Here is a 26884-nt window from a genome sequence, read left to right as displayed (position 1 = left end):
GGTTCACCCCCCAAACAGCCACTATGGCCTGCGCAATGTGCTGATCCGAAGCCAGGAGCCAGGCACCTCCCCACCTCCCATGCGGGTGCAGGGCCCAAGCACCCGGGTCATCCTCCACTGCCTTCCTAGGCCACAACAGAGAGCTGGACTGGAAGAGGAGCAGCCGGGACTAGAACTTGGAGTACCGGTGCCGCAGGCAGAGGACCAGCCAATGAGCCGCAGCGCTGGCCTGTTCATGTAATTCTTAATACTTGTGATTACCAATAAAAGTTTCCTAGAATATGCTAAGAAAGGAAACAATCAGAGTTGTGATAACTTGTGGAAATTGCTGAGGGCTACACAAAACAGAATCAGGTAATGTTTAAGGACATAAGGGCTCTACCCTAAGAATGATCACATCATTTATGAAAGGCCCATATAATGCAAACTATCACAATGGCTGAAGATAGCAACAGATGCATTTAAGGGAAGTCACACGCAGTCTATAACTCAGTTGTGGAATGGCATTTAATGGCAAACACATTTGAATCTGCAATTTCTAGAGGAATATACTTCCTCATGGGAAACTTTTTCATGTTTACTAAGACACCCAAATATATTTGGCTCCTCTAACATACAGAAACAAATGTCAAATAGAAAATATAAACTTAGATTCAGTAATCATTGTTTTAGTGGTTTACCTGACCTTGAAATGATCCAGATTTTATTCTAGGCAGAAATGACAATAAGAAAGTGAGCCATCATTTTCAGTAACTTCCTAATTATTTTACAGCATGTGGACATTAGAAAGCTATTTTTATTAAAACTATATTATATTTACCAAAGATTTATAAACCTGCATTTGCAATAACTTGGTTTCCTTTATTTCTAGGAGTTTTAGGAATCATATATATACATATACACACACATATATATATACATAAATACTCTCATTTACATCTAAGCCAATTTGACTATAAAATCCTCCAACTAAGCCGGCGCCGCGGCTCACTAGGCTAATCCTCCGCCTTGCGGCGCCGGCACACAGGGTTCTAGTCCCGATCGGGGCGCTGGATTCTGTCCCGCTTGCCCCTCTTCCAGGCCAGTTCTCCGCTGTGGCCAGGGAGTGCAGTGGAGGATGGTCCAAGTACTTGGGCCCTGCACCCCATGGGAGACCAGGATAAGTACCTGGCTCCTGCCATCGGATCAGCGCGGTGCGCCGGCTGTAGCGCGCCAGCCATTGAAGGGTGAACCAACGGCAAAAGAAGACCTTTCCCTCTGTCTCTCACTGTCCACTCTGCCTGTCAAAAAAAAAAAAAAAATCCTCCAACTGATTTTATAAATTTCTTACTTCTATCATCCAGACATGGAAAAGCACATGCATATAAAACATACATTCATACATGACCATAGACAGACACAGAGATCTCACAGATTTCATTGTAAACATTCACCATATATCAGTAACACAAAGATCACTGGACAATATCCACTACAGATAAATTTATAATCAATATTGGAGAACAAGTCTAAGATTTTTTTTTTTAGTATAACACATACACTTGTGAATACAGAGGACTACATGTCAGAAGAGAGATGCATGAGACATGTGTCAGCTGTCTGAATGTGTTCAAAGTCCATCAGGGGGAATCAAATATACATAGTCTATTTTCAAAAATCTTTTTTCCACTAGAAAAAAAAGGTAGTTCTTCAGGTGACTCTGAATACCTGGACAGCCCATTGGAGGCAGGGACCTAAAGTTAAGGGAGAAACCTAGCAGTGTGTGCCCAGGGATGCACTGCCCTTCACAGCCTGATATCCGTTCACCTGAGGCATAATGTTTGTTCAGCCTCTGTCAGGAACCTGCTTACTACTAAGAACTTAGAACAACCACATACACAAGAAAGACAAATCAGCTCAGGGGTTGTCTTATTCTTTACTGTCAGGATTCTGGTCCCAGCCACAGGTGACATCTTAGACACTGATGCTCATAACTTTGATATGAAAACTGGGAAGGTAAGGGTGAAAGAGCAATATACATACAGGAGCAGGACTTATAACGAGGATAAGAAGGACAGAAGACTGGTAGACTATAATGATTAGCCTATAAATGCTTTCACCAGACAATGCTTTTTCCAGACAATGAAAATTACTTCAAACTGGTTCTTACTGAAGATGGTAAATTGTAAGTTTCAGCATGTGTGTTTCCTACAAACCTTGTATAGACAGCCAGTACACTTTTTCCTTTCATTGTATAAAATTTTAGAGTGGCACATAATTCAACACATCTACATTATGCAAGTAAGAATGTTTAAACATGACAGCTCATTTTTTGACGAAAGATATTTCAGTTAGTTTTCCTATGATTAAATAACTACAGAATTCATATAAACATTACGATTTTGGTCAATCTTGAAAAAATGAAAAATTGGCAATTTCTGGCCCAACATCCCCAGCCACCAACACTAACATGGAGCTGCATGTGTCCTGTCCTTTCCCTTTTTTCCCTTTCTGAAAAGAGTCTTCCACAATTGGCGACAGTCCCCACCTCTCAATTTTCTTACCTACCTGGCCATGTCAGAATTTGAATTTGCAATCTTGATCTAGAACTTCTAATTTTATAACATGTCTATCATGGAAAGGTACAGAGCATCCTAAGATGAATCTCATACCCTTTACCCAGGTTTAAAGACTGTTCATAGATGACATTGGCTCACAAAACCCTATCCAATACTCCAACACACATGCATCACCCCAGGATTTCTGTGATGCCAATATAGATATAGATAGTGCATCATTTCCTTAGTAAACATTTCAGTGAGTCTCTCCTGAAGAATCCTGGTTAGACTCCTAGTTAGATCTCATTCTATTATACCATATGTGCCATAGTTTATGGTAATGTCAATAGGACATATGATAGGACAACAATAGTTAACATATCGGAAGGCTTATGCTTGATATGAAGCACTGTGCTGGATATTTAGGTAGGTTATATCATTTACTCTTCTCATCAGTGCTCTTACACACATAATACTTTTATTCCTAGCATACAGTCTTCTCATACAAGTTCTTCCAAATATATTCTTGAATATGTATATATTTCTATATATTTATAGAAATACAAGCATGATATATTACTTACATTACATAATAAGTAACATTAACATATTACCTGTACATTGTCCAAATAAATTCAATTATACACAGAAGTTTAAAATGTAGTTTGGTTCAGTTTCCTTTGATAATTTTGAAACTATTTACACTGTTCATGAGAAATTTCCATGAGCTGCAGTTTCCTTTTTCCATCAGAACTTCCAGCACAAAGGAGTCCAATTCCTGAAGCAGGGTCCAGAATAAGTGCCTTGCCAAACACAGTGACCTCTGTTACATAGTGACCCCTGTTTCAGTCATGCTGGTGCAACTTGCACTCTTTTCTGAGGGAAGAAAGCCAAAGATGTTCAGTATATGATGATGTGAATGAAATGAAATATACAATGTTCATTGCATGCTTCTGTTTAAATACATGTCTCCTAACACCTTTCTCCCAGGCCCTATTGTGCTGTGTCCAAATGGAAGCTATCTTTAAGGTTGGTGTTTTACCTCCACATGAAATTTCAGGAGGCACCAATATCCTCGGCATTCAGTAATATTCATAGAATTATTTTGAAAATAAAGGTTAATATAAAGAAATCATCCAAAATTGAAATAAAACATAAATGTGACCCTCCACTTGCACTATCGTGCCTTATTCTGCTCAACCTGATCAGGGCCCTGGTTCCAGTCAAACTCTGCTAACACAAACATAGGAGATAGAGAGTTAAAGCTTCTCCTCTTGACTCATCTAAACATGGCATGGAAATATTTACCTCAGTGCCCAGGAGCATTCCCACTGCCCAAGAACATACAGGTCCAAACTGCCTTGAACTCCTAGGTGGCCTTTGCTTCAGGAAGGCCAGGCAGGGGTTCCCAGAGAGAGGAGGCCTGCACCCAATGTGGCTCCCCGGAAAGTGTGTGCCTCCTGTATCTGCTGCTTACTGCATTAAGGCACCTGGGGAAGAAATGCACTGCAGCTTCTGCATTTGCAGGTGGTTAACTAGGTGAGGTAGAGGCTGCTGCTGTCCCGCTGCCACACTCCTGGAAAACCTCTTTGTCTTGGTAGAGCAGCTGCAGTTCTGAGGTAACAAAGACCACTATTTTGACCATTCCATCTCCTCTCAATACAATCACTAAGACCATGGGAGGAATTACATCTGAAAAGGAAGAAAGGCAGAAGCAGAGAGATCAGAACATTTGAGACCTATGAACATGGGTTCCAGGAGGTAAGGGTACCTTAAACCCACAGAAAGAGAGACAACACTCAGCTGTCTCAGGAAAATGTGGTTCCTTAAAGTCCAACCTAACACTAGTAACTGTCTAACATTGGCTATGAAGTCCCTCCTGGTCTCCATTATTGCCCACGGTGGAGTAGTAGTGTCATCATGGTCTCATCAGGGCAGAGGGTCATGCCCTATGTATTGACCATCATTCCTTGAGCTTATGTCACCACTGGGCTATGACCTGCACTGAAACAGAGTCAGGACAGAGGTGTAGTCAGCCTGCTGGGTCTGATCTCCTTATGGTGCCTGGACCACTGGACCATAAGTCAGTATGCTGGCTTCACATTCAAAACCTAATTATTACCACTTAGAGGCTGGTTGTTGGCATTCTCTTTATGTCTCCTCTCACAGGGTAGGACTTCAGGTGCATGTAAATACACAGGTGTTGAGGGAAACTATGGAAAGTGATTGTAAGAAGGGTGAACCCAGGGTGCAGGGGACTTGTGCTCAATAGGGGCAGTATCTTGCAGCACAGTTAACTATACTCATCCTGGGGGAGTCTTGCCCTAAAAATGGACTTTGCTCAATCTTTGCTAATTTGGGTGTGGGTATGGGTGGGGAAAGGACACCTCATGCAATACCTTGGAAAAGAGTTTGAAGATGTCTTTTAACCAAGCTCTGAATATCCAGGAGGCAATAATCTAGTACAACCTAGTAAATAAGCTGAAATGATGGTATGGTATATATACACTATGGAATACTACTTAGCAGTTAAAAATGAAATCCTGTCTTTTGCAACAAAATTGATGCAACTGGAAACCATTATACTTAGTGAAAGTAAACTGATAACAGATATTTGTAAAAATTAGAAGTGAGAATAGGAGAGAGAGGAAGAAGGGTAGTAGAGTGGGCAGGAGGGAGGATAGAGTGGGAAGAATCACTATCTTTCTAAATCTGTATATATGAAATGTATGGAATGTGTATACTTTAAATAAAATTTTTTAAAAAATAACCTATTCAAATAGTGGGCCATTCTCTGCAGGACCAAGCTGCTCTGTATAAGATTGAATGAATATCAGAAACAACAATTTACCAAAACTACATTGTTGTTTCGTGTTTGTTAAATAGAGATGACTGAGATTTGCTTAAGATAAAAGGGAATAGACTATGGGTTCTGGAGATCAGCTGTGAAAGCTTCTGAACCTACAGACACTGCTCTACTCTATTCCTGCCTACCATTTCTCCCCAGTTGGGGTTTGGGAGCCCAGGAAAATTTCCCCTACCCCAAACTGCAGAAGTAAAACTGGGATGGGGCATCTAGCTGATACCTTTGGATATCCTGGTTCCTAGACATAGTAAAAGGTGTTTCTGCAAGGCTGCAGAGCTGGATGGAGGAATTATCACTGTGGCAAAGGAAGTGGAGTATTCTTATAAACCAAGGAGATCTCTTTTCTCTGGCTCCATGGAAATGGCCTTGTGGAATAGCCCAAAAGTGTGGTTACTTTGGACACTATCTGGTACATTAAAACCTTCTCTATGCCTGCTGTGCATCATCAGATGGCATGTGTCAATGTAAATAAGCCCACAGAGGAACTGATTCCTCAGACTTTCTTGTTCTGCTTGTGGATCCCCACCTCCTCATACTCCATCTGCACCGCCACCCTCCATGCTGGATAGGACACAACTTCCCTTATCAGCCTGAAATTTCAAATGCATGAAAGCAGGGATGAGAAGCCCCAAAATATATTTCAAACAGCAGATGTACTAATACACAGTACAATCAGCTTTTTTTTGGTGCATGTATATATACCTAAAATATAGTAATTACTTAAAATGAATGCATTTCCAGAGATTCTGTGGAACTAAGAGGAAAATCTCAGTGGAATGGGATGAAAAGGAACAAGGTATTCAAACAACTCCAAACAGTTGTAAATTTGCAGCTGCATGCTGAATTTGATCTATTTTAGATAGCCAGATCACATTTTATTTAAACTTGTGAGGGACCAGTGCTGTGACACAGCAGGTTAAAGCCCCTGCCTATAGTGCTGGCATCCCATATGGGTATCAGTTTGAATCCTGGCTGCTCCACTTCCAATCCAGCTCCCTGCTAATACACCTGGGAAAGCAGCAGAGGATGGCCTAATTCCTTGGGCCCCTTCACCCATCATGAGAGACCTGGAAGAAGCTCCTAGCTCCTGGCTTTGGATCGGCCCAGCTCCAGCCATTGTAGCCATTAGGGGAGTGAACCAGCGAATGGAAGACCTCTCTCTCTCTACCTCTTTCTATAACTATGTCTTTCAAATAAATAAAACAAATCTTTAAATAAAATAAACTTGTGAATTGGGTGACAACTTTAAAAGGACGTTAGTTTTCATAACAATATTAGTATTTATGGCAAAATCCTCAAAAATCAGGCAATGTAAAAAAAATAGACAATCTTTTGTCTGTGGTCCCACATTCACATCCAGGTACCCTGAACTGGAACTGAGAATTGGCTGTCCCTTTTAGAGGAAACACAGTTTTTCTCAGACCACTACAGTCTCCACCTTGTTTGATCCTCTCATTTCTGTTCAATATTTAGTATAGTCAATCTAGACCAACTGATACCCTAAGAAAATTTCCAACACCCCTCAATATACCCACAGACAATGAAGATTCACAAATTACATTATTTCATTAGAAAACCTGTCACTGAGTATCTTAAAAGTTAATCCCCACATTATGGACATAACCACAATATTGCTATCATGGCCAACTATGTACAGTTCTTTTCTAATGTTCTTTTGGTTGTACAAACATAAGATTACAACACAATGTTTTGATATACATGAAATGGCACCCTATTTGCTTCCAAAAATTCCTCTCCATGTTGCTTCCCCCAAGCAATCATCTATCAATCTTTGCTGAAAAAGGACACATAAGAAGTGTTGGTTTGGGAAAGTAGGGAGTGAACTAGAAATATGAACGAGACTATCTTATCTATAGAACATAATACATGGAATTATTCCCTATGGCATTGTAACACTTTTATTCTTTCATGTTTTTCAGGTTTTTAAAATGCACACAAGTTTACTAAATACCTACAATAACTTTGTATACAAAGTGTGGTTTATTATACTCATTTCTTTTGGATGAGTCAACAAGTAGAGGTTGAATGCCCTGCATTAAGTTATGAAGACAGTAATAGTGATAGCATGCACATACTATATAAAAAATGTTCTATTGTGACATAAACCAAATAAATGAACTTTCAGTGCATCTCAAGGATCTAGAAAAACTGCAGCAAACCAGACCCAAATCTAAGAGGAGAAGAGAAATAATTAAAATCAGAGAAGAAATCAACAGGATTGAATCCAAAAAAAATTACAAAAAATCAGCCACATGAAGAGCTGGTTTTTTGAAAAAATAAACAAAACATACACAACATTGGCCCAACAAACTAAAAAAGGAAAAGACCCAAATCAATAAAATCAGAGATGAAAAAAGGAAACGTAACAACAGACACCACAGAAATAAAAAGAATCATCAGAAATTACTACAAGGACTTGTATGCCAGCAAACAGGGAAGTCTATCAGAAATGGATAGATGCCTGGACACATGCAACCTACCTAAATTGAAACATGAAGACACAGAAAACCTAGACAGACTCATAACCGAGACAGAAATTGAATCAGTAATAATAAAGGCCCTCCCAACAAAGAAAAGCCCAGGACCAGATGGATTCACTGCTGAATTCTACCAGGCATTTAAAGAAGAACTGACTCCAATTCTTCTCAAACTATTCAGAACAATCGAAAAAGAGGGAATCCTCCCAAATTCTTTCTATGAAGCCAGCATAACCTTAATTCCTAAACCCGAATAAATGCAGCACTGAAAGAAAATTACAGACCAATATCCCTGATGAACATAGACGCAAAAATCCTCAATAAAATTCTCGCCAATAGAATGCAACAACACATCAGAAAAATCATCCACCCAGACCAAGTGGGATTTATCCCTGGTATGCAGGGATGGTTCAATGTGTGCAAATCAATCAATGTGATACACCACATTAACAGACTGCAGAAGAAAAACCATATGATTATCTCAATAGATGCAGAGAAAGCATTCGATAAAATACAACACCTTTTCATGATGAATACTCTAAGCAAATTGGGTATAGAAGGAACAATCCTCAATACAATCAAAGCAATTTATGAAAAACCCACAGCCAGCATCCTATTGAATGGGGAAAAGTTGGAAGCATTTCCACTGAGATCTGGTACCAGACAGGGATGCCCACTCTCACCACTGCTATTCAATATAGTTCTGGAAGTTTTAGCCAGAGCCATCAGACAAGAAAAAGAAATTAAAGGGATACAAATTGGGAAGGAAGAAATCAAACTGTTTGCAGATGATATGATTCTTTATTTAGGAGATCCAAAGAACTCTACTAAGAGACTATTGGAACTCATAAAACAGTTTGGAAAAGTAGCAGGATATAAAATCAATGCACACAAATCAACAGCCTTTGTACACACAGGCAATGCCACGGCTGAGAAAGAACTGCTAAGATCAATCCCATTCACAATAGCTACAAAAACAATCAAATACCTTGGAATCAACTTAACCAAGGACGTTAAAGATCTCTACAATGAGAATTACAAAATCTTAAAGAAAGAAATAGAAGAGGATACCAAAAAATGGAAAAATCTTCCATGCTCATGGATTGGAAGAATCAATATCATCAAAATGTCCATTCTCCCAAAAGCAATTTATAGATTCAATGTGATACCAATCAAACTACCAAAGACATTCTTCTCAGATCTGGAAAAAATGATGCTGAAATTCATATGAAGACACAGGAGACCTTGAATAGCTAAAGCAATCTTGTATCACAAAAACAAAGCTGGAGGCATCACAATACCAGATTTCAGGACATACTACAGGGCAGCTGTAATGAAAACAGCAGGGTACTGGTACAGAAACAGATGGATAGACCAATGGAACAGAACAGAAACACCAGAAATCAACCCAAACATCTACAGCGAACTTGCATGTGGAACAAATATCTTCCCTCCTCTTATGTCTCAAATTTCAAAAATGCAAACAAGAGCCAACCAACCATAGTTTTCCACCAAGGCAAATACCAGGAAGGTGGCATCCAATATCCCTACTTAGGAGTATCTGGGGCATTTCTCCTCCTTTCTCCCTCTTTAAAGATCCCTCATTTTTGTTGCATAAACATCTACGGTTCATGTTGAACCACAGCTGATCTGTAAAACTAATTTATTTCCCTTCTTAGAGCCATTCCTCTTCCCTAGATGCATGCCACCTGGCTCTTGTGTAATTAACCTTTGGTGAAGAAGGAAAGTGAGCCATTCCAATGATAACATTTTATGAGAGGCAGCAATACAGACCATTGTGAGGACCTCACCATCTTACGGATGCAATGCCTATCAGCTGCATGACTAGGGGTGAGGCACTTCACTGCCCTATCAGTTTCCTCCAATGTTAAATGAGGTTAATATATATTATTCATTCATCTTGAATTTTCATCATGTTTCCAGAGAAAAGAAGCAGTTTGTAACTACACTACACAGGTGTGAAAATTTGCAAGGGCTTGAGGCTGCCCTTGGGAAACCCCATTAGTAACTGTGATGTCAAAAGGACCTGCAGGCCTAGGGCAGATTCAAATGTAGGTAATGGCAGTGGTTATGTGTTTCTGGATAGAAGGAAAGATCAAACATCAGGGAATCCAGGCCATTGTGAACAAAGACAAAAGACCAGGGACTTCAGAGAAGAAGGTGTTCCGTGAAAGTAAACAGGAAAGAATGAGTTTAACGCCACTGTGAAAACCAAGTACCTGAATTCGCTGCTCAGCTCCTGTTCTATTTGAATGGATGGTGGAAACTGAATGGTTTTGTAGGTATCCATCCTTTTCTGGAAGCTTCTGACTACAGGAATGGGGTGAGGGTGACACAGCTAAAGAAACCTTGAATTTCAAGATACCACACCAACCTGGTAATTCCACAATCTGAAAACATAAGTTCTACTATACTTCGGTGAGAAACAAGACCCTTGAAACAATGACAGGGTTTTGTCTTTCCCAACATGTATGTTGACTATACATGTCTAAGGATATCGCCATTCCATTTATCACTTTGATTTTGGGGACAAGTGTTTAAAAATCCAGGCTCCTATCTGTACTTTCACAAACCTCATTCTGGCTTCTTTAACCACAAAGCTAGCCTCCCAAATGTGGTGAGGTTGAGGAACTGGAAGAGGGTAAAAGAGGACTCAGGATTAAGAAATGAAAATAAATAAATAAATAAATCAGATACTTAATGGCAGCAGTACCTCCAGCATGATACCATTCAGAAACAAGTGAGAGAGGCCCCCACCTAGAATGAGAACAGTCCCAAGGACCTTCTGGGAAACAAGGGGAAACCACAGAGAAGATTTCATCCAAAGGTAGACAGAATCTTAGCTAGTGTGGTTGGAGACTTTTTTATCCATAAGATTGATCATTGGTTAGCAGATGTTTGACTAAGTTTCTCGGCACAGTGCCGGCCGTAGCGGCCATTTGCGGGGGTGAACCAACTGAAGGAAGAGCTTTTTCTCTCTCTAACTCTGTCAAATAAATTTAAAAAAATTTTTTTTTTGTTGCTATTGGGAGTGGTTTTTTTTTTTAAGGTTTTTATTTATTTATTTGAAAACCAGAGTTAACAGAGAGGCAGAGGCAGAGATAGAGGTCTTCCATGCACTGGTTCACTCCCCAGATGGCCTCAATGGCCAGAGCTATGCTGATCCAAAGCCAGGAGCCAGGAGCTTCTTCCAAGTCTCCCATGAGAATGCAGGGGTCCAAGGACTTTGGGCCATCTTCTACTGCTTTCCCAGGCCACAGCAGGGAGCTGGATAGGAAATGGAGCAGATGGGATTTGAACCGGCACCCATACAGGATGCCGGCACTGCAGGCAGCAGCATTACCTACTATGCCACAGCGCCAGTCTCAATTGGGAGTGTTGACAACTCAAAATAAATAGCTATATAATTAGGATGTTATATGTAATTTCAGTGTTAATATAATTGCGACAATTTTGTGTACATATTTGGGATTTCCATCCCTATAGGCATATTAACTAAACGATCGAATTTCCACCCCATTGTTATGTCTTCTGGACATAGTCATTGTCCTCCATATGGAATGTTCATCTTTTTCTTCTGTACTAATTTTGCAAGGACAAACATACCCAATAGGCACATAAAGTATTCCAGATATGTAAAAGAAAAAAATGAGGAGGGAATCAAAATTCACTACAAAATTTAACTAACTGGACAAAATTCAGTAGTGGTAGAAACAAGCGACAAAATACTATAGGAAGAGACAACAAAGACTAGCTTTGACTCCAATGAAAAGTCATTGTGCCGGCGCCGTGGTTCAATAGGCTAATCCTCCGCCTTGCGGCGCCAGCACACCGGGTTCTAGTCCCAGTCGGGGCGCCGGATTCTGTCCTGGTTGCCCCTTTTCTAGGTCAGCTCTCTGCTATGGCCCGGGAGTGCAGTGGAGGATGGCCCCAGGTCCTTGGGCCCTGCACCCGCTTGGGAGACCAGGAGAAACACCTGGCTCCTGCCTTCGGATCAGCGCGATGCGCCAGCCGCAGCACGCCTGCTGCAGCGGCCATTGGAGGGTGAACCAACGGCAAAAAGGAAGACCTTTCTCTCTCTCTCTCTCTCTCTCTCACTGTCCACTCTGCCTGTCAAAAAATAAAACAAAAAGGTCATTGTTAGAATGAATTTTTCAAAGAACAGAATACATCTGTTTTGGCCATACTAACATCACATGAAACACGCATAAGACAAAAATTGTTAGTGAAAACAAAGAAGGGCATTATATACTGAAAATTATTATGGGGTCAGCATTAGGCCCATTGATGAAGACACTGCATGGGATACCTATGTGGCATATCAAAGTACTTGCATTCCACTCATAGATATGGATACTTATTCCCATTATAGGTGATGTACGTTATAGAAAGCAGCAGGTCATGGCACATGTACATGAGTCCCAGCTACCAATGTTAGAGATCCACATGGAGTTCCAGGCTCCTGGACTGGCTGTTATTTGAGAAGTGAACAAGCAGATTATTCTGCTAATGCAGGTAGGAAATAGCATATTGTGGTTCAAATACCTGAGTTCTTGCCACCATGCAGGAGATCCAGGTGGAGCTCCGGGCTTTGGTCAGACTCTTCCCAGGCTATTATTATTTGGAAGTGAATCTGCAGGTGCAATATATTACTTTCTCTTTTTCCTTTGTCTCTTGTTGCTGTTTTTCAAAAAATGAATAAACCTTTTGAAGAAATCAATGAAAGCAAAACTGAATTTGCTAACAAGTAAACACAATTTTAAAATTCTTAGGAAAAAAAAGAAACTGACAAACTAAAATCAGAAATGAAAAACAGGACAGAGTGAAATGAAAGACCACAGAACTGACAGAAATAAACTAAATTATAACAGAATTTAACAAATATTGAATTCCAACAAATTAGATAATGAATGTACTGGTCACATTCCTACAACTCACATGCTACCAAAACCATCTCCAGAATAAATAAAAAATCTGCAGACATAGAGCAAGTATGATAACAGCCATTTGAATGTTATGTGTACTGCACCAGAGCTAAAACACAAATTTAATAGGCTTGAGATCTCTGGGTATTTTCATATAGAAGGAAGCAGACTTTCCAGAACAGAAAAAAGAGGTACTGATAGGAGAGAGGCTGGATCCTGGCCTCAAAGCACAATCTGTGGGGACCAGTGCTGTGGGGTAGTAGGCTAAGCTTTCACCTTTGGCGCTGGCATGCCATATGGGTGCCAGTTCATGTCCCGGCTGCTCCTCTTCTGATCTAGCTCTCTCCTAATGGCCTGGGAAAGCAGCAAAAGATGGCCGAAGTCCCTGGGCCCTTGCCACCCATGTAGGAGACCCAAAAGCAGCTCCTGGTTCCTGGCTTCAGATCGGCCCAGCTCTGGCCATTGCAGCCATTTGAGGAGTGAATCAGCAGATGGAAGACTTTTCTCTCTATCTCTCCCTCACTGTCTGTGTGTAACTCTGCCCCTCAAGTAAATAAATAAAATCTTTGAGGAAAAAAAAAAAGCACAATCTGTGGTTCTGGGCCCAAGAGATGCTGTTGTAGAAATGGCTTTGGTGCATTTCAGCGGTAGCCACCAAATTACAGCTAGCAAAGGAAAAAGGAATCACATGAACAGGAGAGAGATGCACATTTCATAAATACTTCAGGAATAATAAATAATAATAAATAAATAATAAATAATTCAAAATATAGCTCAATTGCAAAAGCTAGCAATTCCTTAGTCAGTTGTCCCTTTATGTTTCTTTGAATTTACTGTTGTGGCGGCTGTCACTATTGAATATCCATGTCCTTCCAATCTCTCAAATCACAGGAACAACATCACTGTAAATATACAAGGGTAGGGCTTTAAATTTATCTATTTGACTATGTAATCCTTAGTCTTTGTGATTTCAAATCAACTGCTTTCCCCAGATGGGCTCTCAAGTAAGGACATAATTAGGGTTGTGATAATTTGTGGAAATTAGTCAAGGCTTTAAAGAACAGAAACAGACAGGTAATATTTAAAGTCATAAGGGCTATGAGGAGTCACACCTCCTAATACCATTACAATGCGCTGAGGACAGCAACAGATGCATTTGAAAGAGACATAACCCCTTCATCAATACCTCCATCAGGGACCAAAATTTCAGAGCAGACTAACACATTTGAGAATCTGTAATTCTGAGAGGCATATGCTTCCTCATGGGATACTTTTTCATGATTATTAAGATACCCAAATATGTTTAGCTTCTCCATACCATCAGAAATGAAATGTCAAATAGAACATATGAACATTGTATGTATGTTCAGTAATTAGTGTGTCAGTAGTTATTCTGACCTAGAAATGATCTACACTTTTACTCTAGGCAGATATAACACTAAGAAAGTTAACCAGCATTATAAGTAATTTCCTAGTAACTTATTTTTTGCATGAGGTTTTAGATTCACTACTGTGCTTGACATACATGAAGTAAAGGATATCACACACTTCACTTTTATTCCATCTTCACCTGTGCATATGCTCTTCAGTTTATGGTTTCTATAACCTTAAACATCCAGTACAAATAATCGTGGCTTATTTGATTATTGAAGCCAAGTAGAATGAAAATATGCACTCATGTTATCATGAAAGCTGACAACATGGAAGACAGAGCTGCTTTTAGCAAACCTACATTATTTACCTATCATATTTACCAAAGATTTACCTAACTCAAGTGCACCTGAAATATAATTTCTATTTCTGGGGGTTTTAGAAATTATACATACACACACTTACATATTTGTGTGTATATGTATGTAGCCTCATTTATATCTAAAACAATTTGACTAACATTTCAAGTAATTTTATTAATTCATGGCTTCCTGTAACCAAGACATGGAAAAAATATCAAAAATACATCACATTCTCAAGGTGGCATGTACCAATGCCATCTCACTAGTCCCGGTGATCAATTTCTGTTCACAATTGATCATAATGACAGGACTAAGAGCCAAAGGGAGCACATAAACAAGAATAGTGTCTGCAAATACTAGCTGATAGAATAAAAAAGGGAGAGAACGATCCAACATGGGAATTGAGATACAAAGCAGACCCATAGAATGGCAGATGTCCTAAACAGCACTCTGGCCTCAGAATCAGCCCTTAAGGCATGCAGATCTGGCTGAAAAGCCCATGAGAGTATTACAGGCATGGAAAGCCAAGACACTCTGGCAAAAAAAAAAAAAAAAACCTACATGAAAGATCTCCGCGAGTGAGATCCCAGTGGAAAGAACAGGAACAGGTCATCAAAGAAGGAGGTACCTTTCTCTGAAGGGAGGAGAGAACTTCCACTTTGACTACGACCTTGTCTAAATATGATCAGAGCTGGTGAACTCAAAAGGCTCCCATAGCCTTGGCAACTCATGACAAGAGCCTAGGGTGATTACTGATGCCATAAACAAGAGTGTCAATTTGTTAAGTCAACAACAGGAGGCACTGTGCACTTACTCCTCATGTAGGATCTCTGCCCTTAATGTGCTTTACATTGTGATTTAATGCTATAACTAGTACTCAAACAGTATTTTTCACTTTGTGTTTCTATGTGGATGCAAACTGTTGAAATCTTTACTTAATATATGCTAAAATGATCTTCTGTATATAAAGAGAACTGAAAATGAATCTTGATGTGAATTGAAGGGGGGAGGGAGAGGGAAAGGGGAGGGTTGCGGGTGGGAGGGAAGTTACTGGGGGGGGGGGAAGCCATTGTAATCCATAAGCTGTACTTTGGAAATTTATATTCATTAAATAAAAGTTAAAAAAAAATACATCACATTCAATTATGAACATACAAACAGATACAGAGATCTTACCACTTTCATTCTAATATTAGCCATACATACTCATGGGTTAATACCTACTATATATAAATTTATACTCAATTTTGATAAGGAACACTTCTAAGGTTTTCTTTTAATATAATATATAATCTTATGGAGGCTGTGGACTACTCTTTAGGGGAGAGACTGAAGAGACATGAAACAGCATTCTGAATGTCTCTACAGCCCATGAGTGAGGATCAAATAGTTGATTTTCAAAAAGCTTTTGACCATTTGAGCCTCAGGTAGTTCTTTTGGGGAACTCTTGAAAGCTCTGTGGAGGCAGGGGACCTAAATGTGACCATAGAGCTGATGTGACTGTAGAGAATTGAGGGAATCAAGTGCTAAGGAAAAAGTCTAGCATGGTACACAGAGGATGCAGGAAGTAAGCATTCCATTGGGGACATATTACAGCATTCAAGGCAACTAAAGAGACAAATGAACTGAAGCTCTTGCATTTCATCTAGTAATGCAAGACAATTTCCTATTCTTCAAAAGGAACAAGATAAAATACTATATTTTTAAAATATCTGTTCTTATATCTAACATTTGATCTTAGTATAAAATAATTGGTATTGTAAAAATTCTAGTAATTCAGAAAAATCCATACCAGAGATGATAAATGTACTCACATTTCAAGAAGAAATGATGAGGGCTGACATGGAACCTTTTTGCAGAAACCATTACACAAAGATGAAGGATGAATGAATGGATGCCTGGATGCAAGGACAGAATGTAGTAAAACAGGAATCATATTTAAAATGTTTTTGAAAACTAAACAGAAATGTTACTTCAACTGAAAGAAAAAATAAACAAGCAAAGTTGTTGAGAAAACAAATGCGCATTTCCTGTTCTCAAGAGATATTAGTTTCACAATATCCCCCTGGGGCCCTTAAGGATACCCTGCCTCCCCAGCCTGTTTACCTTGTGACGTGGAGACTTGCTTGCCAGGGTCTGTCAAGGACCTGCATACGACTTAAGAACAACCATCAAATGGACAAGAAAGAGAGCATCTCAGATGGTTTCTGGTTCTTTACTTTCAGGATTCTTATCTCAGCCACTTGTGACATCTTGGTTCCTGGTATTTAGAACTTTGATATCAGAACTGGGTATGGAAAGAGAAACATAAAATTATACGAACTTCTGGAAGTGAAGGGAGCTACAGAGCAATGCAAATACAGGAGCAAGACTTAGAATGAGGACAAATGAGACAGAAGAGTGGCAGGATACAATGTTTAGCTCATAAATATTTTCACTTATATTCTTACTTTCAAGTGAATGAAACTTGTTTCAAGTAGTTAATAAATTGGAAGCTTCAGCATACCTCTGCTTTACCAAACTTGCTTAGATGGCAGAACACTTTTTTTTTAATTGTACATGGTTTTGGGATAAAGCATAATTCAATACATGTACAATATGAAATGATCAAATCAGAGTAATTAGAATTTTCCATCCCTTAAACACAATAGTACACTGATAAAACATATTTCAGTCCACTTCCAACAATCAAACAACCACAGGTTTCACAAAAATATTATGATTTTGGTCAGTCTTGAAAAAATATCCCTGGCCACCAGAACTGAAATGGAGCTGAATACACCTGTCCTTCTGGAAGAAATAGTCTTCCCCAATTTGCCACAGTCCTCTCCCTGCTTGCTACTCTGTCTTGCCCGCCTGGCCTTGTCAACATTTGAGTTTGCAAATCAGATTATTACACATTTTAATTACACAAAATGTGACACATAGAAAATCAGAGAGCATTGAAAGATAAATCTCATGTACCTATTAGCCATGTTAAATGACTGTTCATACATGACCTTGTTTCACAAATACCCTAACCAATTCTCCAAAACACTTGGCTCCCCTGGGATTTCTGTGATGCAAATGTAAACAGTGCATCATTTCCTTTGCAACTATTTCAGTGGTTCTCTGCAGAAGAAACTCACCTGTGGCTCCTGATCAGGTCTCATTCTGCTATACGATATGTGACGTGGATTATAGTGTGGCAATAGGACATATAATGGGGTAACATGATATAACATGTCAAAGGGCTTGTGCCTGATGTGAATCACTGTGCTGGATATTTACATAGGTTATGTCATTTGATCCACTTATCAATTATATGAAATATACAATGCTTTCATTCCTATCTTACAGTCTTCTCATAGAAGTACATCTTAATATATCCTAGTAAATATATGTGTGTATTTCCATATAAATTTTTTTTAAAGATTTATTTTATTTATTTGAGAGGTAGAGTTACAGAGAGAGGGAGAGACAGAGAGAGAGGTCTTCCATCCGCTGGTTCACTCCTCAGATGGCTGCAACGGCCGGAGCTGTGCCAATCCAAAGGCAGGAGCCAGGAGCTTCTTCTGGGTCTCCCACGCAGGTGCAGGGGCCCAAGGACTTGGGCCATCTTCTACTGCTTTCTCAGGCTATAGCAGAGAGCTGGATCAGAAGAGGAGCAGCCAGGACTCAAACCAGTGCCCAAATGGGATGCCGGCGCTTCAGGCCAGGGCTTAAACCTGCTTCGCCACAGCGCCGGCCCCTCCATATACATATTTAAAAACATACATGAGATATTACTTATGCATAGTTATATAACTTGTACCTCATTCATATATATAATTTTATACAGATACTTAAAATGTACTTTGATTCTGTTATGATTTTTTTCAATTAGTTACTCTCTGCTAATGGGAACTTTCCATAAGCTAGAGTTGCTTTTTCAGATTCTCCATTCACAAGACTCCAAAGTTCAAACTTACTTCTCTGGGGGCCGGCGTTGTGGCATAGTGGGTAGAGCTGCCTCCTATAGTGCTGGCATCCCATATTGGCACTGGTTTGAGTCCCAGCTGCTCCACTTCTGATCCAGCACTCTGCTATAGGCTAGGAGAGCAGTAGAAGATGGCCCAATCTTGGGCCCTTGTACACACGTGGGATACCTGGAAGAAGCTCCAGGCTCCTGGCTTCAGATTGACTCAGCTCCAGTTGTTGCGGCCATTTGGGGAGTATTCCAGGCTCCTGGCTTTGAATTGACTCAGCTCTGGCTGTTGGATGGAAGACCTCTTTCTCTGCCTCTGCCTCTCTATAACTCTTCCTTTCAAATAAATAAATCTTTAAAACAAAAAGGAAACTTCCTTTCCTAAAGGAATATTCTGTTTTTTTCTCTACTTCAGAATATCCAGCACAATGGAATCCAAGTCATGAAGTAGGTTTCAGAATGGCTGCCATGCCAAATACCTTCTCACCCAAAGTGACCTGCACATGGGTTTCAGTCTTTTTTTTTTTTTTTTTTTTTTTTTTTTTGGACAGGCAGAGTTAGACAGTGAGAGAGAGAGAGAGAGAGAGAGAGAGAGAGAGAAAGGTCTTCCTTCCTTTGGTTCACCCTCCAAATGGCTGCTACGGCCAGCGCGCTGCGCCAATCCGAAGCCAGGAGCCAGGTGCTTCCTCCTGGTCTCCCATGCGGGTGTAGGGCCCAAGCACTTGGGCCATCCTCCACTGCCTTCCTGGGCCACAGCAGAGAGTTGGCCTGGAAGAGGAGCAACTGGGACAGAACCGGCACCCCAACTGGGACTAGAACCTGCAGTGCCGGTGCCACAGGCGGAGGATTAGCCTAGTGAGCTGCAGCGCCGGCCTTCAGTCATGCTTTCTAACAAAAGAGAACCACAGATGTCTAGTATTTGGAGTTGTGAATGAAATACGTGACATTCATTTCACGCTTGTGTTTAAACGCCTGTTACCTAAAACCTCTCTACCAGTCTCCTACTGTGCCATGTCCACATAGAGGTTATCTTTTGGGATGACTTTTCCTCCACAAAAAATTTCAGGAGGCTCCAAAACCCATAGGATTCCAGATAGGTAAAACTTGCTGATTTATTTGAAAAATAGATAAAATTAATTACTATGAACAAATTTTCAAAAATTTAAATAAAGGCAGAATGTAACCCTCCATGCCTTACTCTGCTCACCCTCAACATGGTCCTAGTTCCAAACTGTTAACACAAACGTAGAAGAAAGCCAAAGTTTCTCTACTTGGCTCACTATATGAAAATATTTACCTCGGTACCCAGGAGCAGTACTACCTCACTAATGCTCAAGGGCAGGCAAGTTCCAGCTGCCTGAAACCCCTAAGGTGACTTTTGGTTCAGGAAGGGTGGGAAGGAGTCCTGGGAGAGAGGAGGCCTGGACCTAGAGTGGCTCTCTAGGAAGATACCTCCTAAGCCTGCCCACTACTAGACTAACGCACCTGGGGATGAAATGGGCTCCAGCTCCAACACTTGCCTGAGGTGAAAGTGGTGAGGTGCAGGGCTACTGGCTGAGCCCATGTTTCTTGAGCTCCTAGCCACTACCACCCCCATGGAGATTCTCTTTGTTCACGGGGCCAGGAGCTCCTGTGCCAGTGCTGCCTTCTGCTGATGCACCTATGGCTGCTGTTCCAAGATAATGTTGGACGGTGTTTTGACCTTTTCATCTGCTCAATAGAATCACCGAGTTCACATCTGAAAATTAAGAAAGGCGCAGAGACATCAGATGATTTGACACCTGGAGACACGGACCCGAAGAGGTGAAGGGCCATAGCAGGAGAGATGATGACACGCAGGTGTCCCAGGGAAAGGGGATTCCGTGAAGTTCACTGTAACACTTGTCACTGTCCAACCCTGGCCATGCATTCCCTCCAAGTCATAGTTTATTCTTTAGCTCAATTGAGGCTCCATCCTGCAGCTCAAAAGACTATACTCACTTGTTGAGGTCCTGCCCCAACAAAGGAGCTTTACTCAATTTTGCATGCAGATTTAGGTATGGAGATGCAAGGGAGAGAGGGACACCTCATGCTGTGCCTTGGAAAAATGTTTGCAGATGTCTTTTATCCCAGCTCTGAATATCCACCAGGCAGTAATCCACCACAGAGCAGTAAATAAACTGAAATGATTTGTCAGGAGGCAGTTTCCTTTAGGATTGTCAGTGTTGCTGAACCCTCCACACTTTCAGGAGTTGTAAGAGCAGAATGTTAGGGCTGGGTTTGCTCAGCACTAGGGGTGTTCAGGTGCAGTCTGCAAGAAACCCAAAGGACCTCTTTGAGAAAGTCCAAGTACTCCAGAGTTTTTGAATATCTTTTGGTGTGTTTTGTGCACACCCTTGTGTGCTACCTCCAGCGGACTGGCTGGGGAGATTTCTTGAGATTCAGGAGAGATTCTTCTTCTAGGCCCAACATTCATAGAGCCAGAAAAGAGTCCTGCTTTCCCCCACAAGGCTGCACTTACCTTGGTATTGTGTTAGGAGTTCATTAGACAGATAGTTAGGCAGCATCAGAGATTTTGTCTTTGGTTCTAAGAACAACACACTACAGTTAAAACCATGGATCTGAACTGTAATAAGAGAACATCCTGGCATTACTGACAGGAATTCAGTCATCCTAACAACAGTTTGGCCATAAAATTTTGGCAATGTGCAAGGCATTATTCAGGAAAGTCATCTATTATAGGCAAACACACAGGCTTAAAGAGTGCTGGCACGTTCTGAGGACCTGTATCATCATGGCTCTCTGAAACACCTCACTGGAATTGACCAACACAGTATTACTGTCCATGTCCTTTGGTGTTGGTGGATGGTCCACAGCTTGTGATAGGCCCTTGCATCCTGCCACCTCATCACCAAGGCAATGCTAGTTGTCTTATCAATGAAGCAACTTCACATGGCCATATTGGCTTATTATACTATACCCACATTTAAAGTGTCCTCCTCTTGTTTCTAGAAGCATTTCTTCTGTATTCATTGTCTTTGAGTTTTCATTATATTCCATGCATTCAGGTTGTTTTACTCAGCTTTCTTAAACCACAAGGCCTGACACCTGAGCACTTTATATTCAAAGAAATATCCTGCCTGAGCCAGTTTATTAGTCAAAGTTCTTCAAACTGATAGAAACCATATGAAGTTGAAACATTTATTTTTCTATCATTTATCTATAGAGCAATGCTTATTTTTGTAGATTCATTATAAAAAGATTGGGGTACAGGCCATGGGGCTGCCAAGGGCGGCTAGGCGTGCTGAAGGGGTGACCATGTGGCTACCACTCGTGCTCAGGGTGCTGTGGGCCATTGCCATGGGCCTGGAGCTGACTTACATGCTGGTGCTGAGTCCCAGGCCTCCACCACTGGAAACCCTGGCCAGGGCCCTGCAGCTGACGCTGGGCACCTTCCAGCTGCTTAACCTGCAGGGCAACATGGGGCTCCTCCTGGGCTCGGATCCTAGCATCCATGGCTATGGCCTGGGCCAGGTGTACTGCTACCAGTGTCAAAGCAGGTGCCGCCGCGCGGCGGGCATTGCTCTGCCTGCCGCGTCTGCATCTTGCATCAGGACCACCATTGACACCTGCTGGACCGCTGTGTGGGCTTCCACAACTACAGGCCCTTCCTGTGCCTGCTGCTCCAGGCCGCTGGTGTCCTGCTCTATGTCTCCATGCTGCTGGGCCTCGTGCTGGCAGCCCTGCTGTGTACTCAGGTGCCCTACACACCATCGCCCTCCTCCTGCTGCCCTGGCTCATGCTGCTCACAGAGTGTCTCTGGCCCAGTTTGCCCTGGCCTTCATGATGGACCCATGTGTGGTGGGGGCGCGGCTGCATTCAGCCAGGCTGCTCTTACAGGGGATGCTGTTGTTTGGAGTGGGCTCGGGGCCAGCACTCCTACAACCTGGGCCCCTGCCACAACCTGCAGGCTGTCCTGGGTCCTCACTGTACCCTCGTCTGGCTCTGTCCCTTCCTGGCCTCCCCACTGCCCGGGGATGGGATCAGCTTCCCAACCTCAGAGGCAGTGGGACTCACGGATTCCTGACTCCAGGAAGGGCTCAAGCTGCACGGCGGGGCGGGGGTACAGGCGGAGAGGCAGGTTGGCCCTTGATGCCTGCAGTGGGCAATGCCAGCTCAGCCTTGGCCTTGGCCCTACACAGCTCAGCACCTGCAACTCAGGGCCTTGCTGCCCTTCTGCCAGGCTAATCAACTGCTGACTTTCCTGCTCACTGCCCCCACGCCCCACTCCCCGTCTTCACTGGATTTCCAGTCCCTCCCTAAGTCGGGGCTGCTGTTTCTGGTTGCCCTGTCAGGCCTGAGGGTCTCAGGGGCCAGGGCTCCCCTCCTTGGGGCCAGGCTGCTGGGATCTGGTGGTGAGAAGGCAAACATTCCCAGGTCTAGCACTCTGTCAGTTTCACACAGCCTCTCTTAGCTAACCCAGGCCACTGGGCAGCACTTCTCCTTTCTCAATGGGTGAAAATCTTAAAGCTCAGTGAGATCATGGGGTAGCAAGTAAAGGGGGCAGGACTGAACCTAGGCCACCAGCCAACACGCATCCTGGGAGGCAGCAGGTTATTCCTCAAGGAGCTGGGTCCCTGCTCAATTCCAGGTCTTTGCTTTCGTCTTCACCTTGCACAGCTAAAGCAAGCAGGGAACAAACCCGAGGCAGGGGGTGCTGAAGCCTCTGTGAAGCCTGCTCCTCCAGAACTCCTTGTTAACCATTCCTGCATAAAGACTGCAAGCAGACAGGCTCAGTGTGGCAGGTGTAAACAAAAGTTTTCTCTTAGAATCTCAGTAAAATGACAGTAAAGAGATAAAAAAGATACGAATTCAGCCAGGGAAGGAAAGTGAGAGGAGAGGCAGCAACAGGCCAAAGAGGCTGGCAATGTTTGGAAGCACAGAAAGGGGTTGGGTTGCAAGTTCCCAGGACCAGGAAGCCAGCAGAACGCCCCCCAGAACCCTGCAGAGGCTCAGGAACTCCGCCAGTGGCAGGGAAGGAGAGGCGAGGCTGCAGGCAGATGGTAGGGATGAGTGAAAGTAGGTCAGGGGCAGCTCCGGTGCTCTCCTCCCCACAGGTCCCACTTCATCCCTGACAGTCACCCTTCTGGGGCGAGAAGGGGTGAAGAGTTGTTTGAAAAAGAAACCAGACAGGTCTCAGGGTTAGTGGGGAAGGGAGGGAGGAGGGTCTGGGTCTAAAACAGGGTTAAGTAAAAGTCTGCAGAAAATGTGGGAAGGTCCTCCTTCCAGCAGGCTTGACTAAGAATTCCGGAGGGGTCCGCCCCCCTTGTTTTAAATTTGAGAGAGAAGTGCAGCGAGTCTCCCATTCGCTGCATCACTCCCCATATGCCTGCAACTGCACCAGATGCATTCAGTCCAGGCCTCTCACACAGGTGCCAGGAACCCAGCTACTTGTGCCATCACCTGCTGCTTCCCCGAGGTGCACATTAACAGGAAGCTGGAGTCAGGAGCAGAGAAGTGACTTGAACTCAGACACCCTAATGTGGGACATGGGTGCCCTAACCCTCGGCTTAACCTCAGGGCCCTTGTGGCAGGCTCTGTGCACGCCCAAGAGGATGGAGCTACTGGGGTCATTGGCTGGTTTACGGTGTTTTAAAGATATTGGGGACTCGCTGTGCCTGGCTCTTGGTGCTACACGTCAGCATTGGCAGATTTGCCCTGAATCCTCCTCCCTGCCATCCCTCACACCCCAGGATATCTTCATGATTTTTATTACATGGTGAGGAGCTGCAAGATTATTTGTAAAACAACCACCTCCCAACCCATGTGGAAAAGTTTCCATTTCCTGCAGGGTCCCCGCTAAGCCCTCCCTGGTGGGGGGACATTGTCTTGCACTAGTTCCCTTGTTTTGCTTTTCTGACATGGGCTCATACTGCTTTTGCATGTTTTTGTATTTTACACAAATGAACTCACATGAAGTTTACTCTCCTACACCTTGCCATTTCACTTCCTGCTTTGTTTCTGAGATGTAGCCCATTGTTGTGTATGGCTGCGGGCCATTCCTTTTCCCTGTGGTACAGTGATCCACTGCGTACGTAGTATGCCATGAGCAAGTTTCCTCTTCTGTTCCATGGGTCATCTTAGCTACCCCGTTCCCTTCCCTTTGAGAATAATCCACTAAGATTTACTCTTGGCTCTTGCTCTTCCAGATGAATTTGAGGATCAGCTTATCAAGTCTCACCAATAAAAACTCCTCTGAGATCATAAATGGAACCCACTAGAACCTATAGGTCAACTTGGGGAAAACGGGTATCCATGTGAAATTGAATTTTCCAATTCATGAAAGTGATGTATCTACCCATCTAATGCTTTCAATAAAGTTATATACACAAAGATTAAAAAAAAAAAGATGTTGGCTCCCCTGTGCTGCTTCTGGAAGTTGACAGGTATCAAGACTTGCACTTGCCAAGCTGGAGACCCTGGAGAGTCAAAGTTAATATTTTAGAACAAATTCTGGGCAAAAGTAATATCTAAGCTCTAAGACAGGCAGGAACAGTTCCCTCTTGCTCAGAAGAGGGTCAACCCTTTCATTCTATTTAGGCCTTCAATTGACTGCAGGAGGTACACTCACATCAGGAAGGACAATATGCTTCACTTAGTCTACTTGTTCAGATGTTAGCCTCACCCATCCAAGAACATAAATGAAAATGTTGGTTCACTATCTGTGCATGTAGTTGTCTACATGATTTGATGCAAAAAAATAAACTATCATACTACATTTACTTGTGAGAAAAGAATATCACCTTACAAACAATATTTTAACACTGATAGCCATAGCATTTATAATGCATAGACATAAAGGAAAGAAGAGTGGGCTAGAAGTTGAGGGAGGACAAAAGGAAAAGGAAGACAAGGGGAGGGGCATTAGGGTGACCAGAAAGGTTGGAGGGGATAAATCAAGAGAATTAGAATGCCAGAAAATAGCAAGAGTTGAATATAATTCAAGATCTATGCTGTAATGGCCTGAAGACAATGTCTTAAACTTTACCTCAATCACTTTCCCCTCATTCCTTTTGACCAACAGTACCTAGGAGGCGTTGGAGGCCAATGTAACTGAGTTGACAAAGAATCTAACAAATTGCAGGCTAAGTATAAAGCAATAAAAAAAAAAATCAGAAGGGAAAATATGGACCACAAAACCTAGAAAAAGAGGAAAATAAAATAGGAAATTTTTAAGCATTAGTCATTTTAAAGGTATTTCAAAATTATTAAACTATGAAAAGAATACCACTAAATGCCTTAATGTTCAAAGAGGAATAAAACATCACAGAACAAAAAGCATGTAGAAGATAACCCTTGTAGAAGACGTGCGAAATTCATTATGCAAGAGTACAAATACACTACATTTCATATCTACAGTGACTATAATGATGGCTATTATTGTGTCCACCTTTCTGTTAGTATTTCTGTGCAGTATTAACTAGTGTATCCCCGATTTCATAGAACAGACAACTGTGACACAGAGTGTAGTCTTGTTACGCAACCAGTATGGGCAGCGCTGGCATAATAAAGCTTTGTCAAAGTAAATAACCCTATGTTCTTAATAAAAACTGGACACTGCCTCTCATGGAAACATGCATCAAGAATAATGAAAAGATTCAAACCCTTTCATTTATGTATTTATTTCAGTCTTGGAAAGTTATCCTAAGAAGATAATTTAAAAGGAAAAACGTCACATTCCAAAGATGTTCACTCACTGAAAAGATATAGTCACTCATTATGTGTCAGCAAACAACCTTAAGCAAAGTATAAGATAGGAATGCAAATATTAATAGGAAATCCATGAAGGAAATCATACAATATTGGAAAACATTTCCAAAATAAATCTAAATGGTGAAAAATGGACCACACTATTGAATATTTAAAGTTAATGTTCACTGAGTGAAGTCCAAGATCTGAAATGAGTCTGAGAAGTTATATTATTTGGAAAGGAGGTTGGGGATAAATTTCCAATAAGAAAAGTCTTCACTGGAAGCATTATCACCTGATTTTTAAAAAGATTTATTTATTTGAAAGGCAGCATTACAGGGAAAGAGGAGAGAGAGAAAAAGAGAGAGACCTTCCACTGATTACTCTCCAAATGGTCAAAATGGCCAGGACTAGGCCAGGCCAAAGCTAGGAGCCAGGAGCTTCTTCTGGGTCTCCCATGTGGATGGCAGGGGCCCACACACTTAGGCCATCTTCCATTGCCTGGACTCCAACTGGCACCCAAATGGGATGCCATCCCTGCAAGTGGCGGCTTAGCCCAATGTACCACAGCACTGGCTTCCACCTGAGCTTTCAAAAAAAAAATTAATTTACTTATTTGGAAGGCAGAAT

At 41.9% G+C, this 26884-nt stretch overlaps 1 long non-coding RNA gene and 1 pseudogene across 15 annotated transcripts in view; one reads left to right on the top strand and one right to left on the bottom strand.

Moving 5' to 3' along the window:
- Positions 1–489: 489 nt before the first annotated feature.
- The window catches only part of LOC103345229 (uncharacterized), a 31410-nt gene continuing 5015 nt past the window's right edge, over positions 490–26884 (bottom strand). The window contains exons 3-8 of one of the 15 annotated variants that reach the window (XR_011385600.1): positions 20012–20264; positions 16687–16867; positions 16395–16478; positions 12468–12626; positions 3846–4229; positions 490–3413 (exon numbers count right to left, since the gene is read on the bottom strand). This is a non-coding gene — a long non-coding RNA (uncharacterized lncRNA). Of the gene's footprint in view, positions 3414–3845; positions 4230–12467; positions 12627–16394; positions 16559–16686; positions 16868–17981; positions 18211–20011; positions 20265–26884 lie in introns of those variants that run through there. The other 14 variants (XR_011385599.1, XR_011385601.1, XR_011385604.1 and 11 more) reach the window with 14 other exon arrangements.
- Positions 21782–22738, top strand: LOC127487935 (probable palmitoyltransferase ZDHHC24 pseudogene; annotated as a pseudogene).

The sequence above is a fragment of the Oryctolagus cuniculus genome, chromosome X, assembly GCF_964237555.1.
Source record: "Oryctolagus cuniculus chromosome X, mOryCun1.1, whole genome shotgun sequence".
NCBI lineage: Eukaryota > Metazoa > Chordata > Mammalia > Lagomorpha > Leporidae > Oryctolagus > Oryctolagus cuniculus.
The sequence above is the reverse complement of the archived record's forward strand: the minus strand, read 5'-3'. Positions and strand labels throughout refer to the sequence as shown.